Here is a 2,886-nt window from a genome sequence, read left to right on the forward strand (position 1 = left end):
GGTTTCTCTACATAAAAAGAGGGAATTTTTGTAAAGGCTTGCTCTTCTCGGAAAAAGAGCATACTTAGTGGAATCCTTTGGTGGAATTGACCAAAGGCGAGGACGTAGGTTAGGGATAAGTCAAACCTCGTAAATCTCGGTGTTCATCTTCTTCCTTACTCTCTTTACTTTTCACATTATATATTGTCTATATCAAGTGCAAGTTATAGGACTTAAACATTATATTCAAGGAAGACTTTTGATTTAAGAAAGTATGTTTTAATTAATCATTTGTAGAAACCTACAAGGGAGTACGTTGGTTAATTTGCGGAAATCTTGATTAAGAGATAAAGCAATAAAAGTTCATTCAAAACAGGCATTGCCAATCAGCTGCAGAATTCCTATTAAATGGAAACATTATTATTGAATGATTGGTTGAGTTTTATGTGATTGAATTGTGTTCTTAAATTTGTTGTGTAATTTGGGTTGGTTGTTTTATTCTTATAGTGATTGAATTAAAACAAGTAAGAACTAAAAAATAATAATTTAAATTAAAAACTTCCAATTCACCCCCCTCTTGGTACCTATCCTATATTTTGGATCCCTTGTTGTTTAAAAAACTCAAATGTGACTTTTAAAAAGCATTTTCCAGGGTTTTCAAAAATTTGGTCTCTAATTCTATATGGCATCCTAAAGAGCTTCATATATCTAAATAATATTGAATTGAAGTACTTATATATGACTTTCTAATTATGAACACGTTAAGCACTAAGTTTTCAAGCTTTTTCCAACTCTTGAGGTCCAGCTTGACTTCAAGTCCTAATGAGCTTTAAGCTTTTTCTTGTCTTCTTCCATTCAATGCTTATATTCTAGTAAGCTTTCATTTGATTGGCTTTAATTGTAAGCTTTTTCCCATGATAACCAAGTTAGCATTTTGATCCTAAAACATTATCACTTAACAACACATGTTAAGGTATCCTTTATTTGTTATCATCAAAACAAGATTGAAAAGCCATGTTAAGCCAACAATAGTGATGTTTCCAAGCAAGGAGACTGGAACTTGAAATTAGAACTTGAAGATTAGGTTAGTTGATTTGGAGGAAAAGTCTTTGAAAGAGAATCTTGGTAACTTAGGTGTTGTGATTTGACAGTTTGAGGCCAAGTTGGGTGCTTGATGTTTTTAATTGAGGATTTGAGTGTTAAACTGGTTCTTTGCTTTATAACTATACCAATCATGTTAAGATAAGAGAATTCTAAATTCTTTTCTATCCTATCTTTAGGATGGATCCTAGAGTTAAGAATGTAGATGCTGGAGGGAGTAATAACTTGGGGGCTTCCAGCGAGGATGACATCGATACCTCCACACTGCTACCAAGTTTAGCTCAACAGGTTAGAGAAGAGATTAGGCAGGACTCTAGGGGACAGAACTGCCCACTTGCAGACCGGGTTTGTTCAATCGAGCATTTTACTCGCTTGAACCCTCTACTTTTGTAGGATGTGTTGACCCAATCGTGGCTGAAAATTGGGTGCAAAAGATAGAGAAAATACTGACAGTGCTACGTTGTACTGACAAATAGAAAGTTCTTTATGCTGCCTTCAAGCTCTAAGGTCGAGCAGTGGTGGCTGCCAGTGAGGCAATTGGAGGAACGGTAGCCAGTACCCGCGATTATGACTTGGGGTTGTTTCAAGTAGGCCTTTTTCGATCGGTATTTTTTCGCCACCACCAGAGATGCAAAGGTTGAGGAATTCTTGAATCTGACCCAGGGGCACCTCACTGTGCAGCAATACGCTGTCAGGTTTGTGGAGCTATCTTGCTTCACCCCATACATGGTCCCAGATGAATTCAGAAAGGTGAAGAGGTTTGAGAGGGGCTTGAAACAGAAGATCCACGAGCAAGTGGCAGTCTTACAGGTGCAGAGTTTCTCGAAGCTAGTGGATAAAGCCACCATAGCAAAGATGAGCATGCAAAAAGGTGCAGAGATGTTAGATCAGAGGAAGAGATCCATGCCTCCCAGTTTCCATGCGGATGCTAGACAGGGTTCATGGAAGGGAGATGATGATATTGTGGACTAGAGGCTAGATAGGGATGATCAAGGCTATTGGGGTAATTCATCATGCCCTCACTATTCTCGATGTAATCAGAGGCGTTGGGGAGAATGTGAGGGTAGGGGTATTTTGTGCTATCGATGCGACAAGTATGGCCACCTAGCCCAAGATTGTTGAGGGTCGCCGATCAATGCATCCACTTCTGATCAGAATCGAGGGAACAATCTAACACCCCAGGGCGGCTAGACGCATGTGTATACACTTATTCCGACTGATGTGGATATTGTCTAGGGTGCGGTAGTAGGTAATATGTTTATATTTTGAGGCAAGCAATAAGATTTCTTTGATTCTAAGTAACACATTTATGCATATCTGTGGAGTACATTGAAATTTGTGGTATAAGGATGATTAGGAAATTTTAGAGTTATGTAAAATGATTAATTAGTGAATTTCGAGGACGAAATTCTTTTAAGGATGGGAGATTGTAGTGACCCGAACCAAGAAAATAGAATAAATAAATAAAATAAAAGAGAAAGGAAAAGAAAATGAAGGAATTAGACAAGGGCAAGACAAAACCATTGACAGTTTGGGGAACCCTAAACAAAACCGCTGACAGTTTCCTCGAGAATGGCTCTCAAGAATTCTAGCTCAAGTTTTCTGTTGACGGTTTCATGTGGGACAACAGCTCTATAAGTAGAACCTAGGTAATTTTTTTTAGAAAATTTCATTCTTCTCTCTCTCAAGAACTAGGGCTTCAGTTCTCTCTCTCTCTCTCTCTCTCTCTCTCTCTCTCTCTCTCTCTCTCTCTCTCTCTCTCTCTCTCACCTGAAGGTCTCTTATGCTCTCCGGTCGTGTCTCTCT

This window comes from Malania oleifera, unplaced genomic scaffold (assembly GCF_029873635.1).
Source record: "Malania oleifera isolate guangnan ecotype guangnan unplaced genomic scaffold, ASM2987363v1 ctg225, whole genome shotgun sequence".
In the NCBI taxonomy this organism is placed as follows: Eukaryota; Viridiplantae; Streptophyta; class Magnoliopsida; order Santalales; family Ximeniaceae; genus Malania; species Malania oleifera.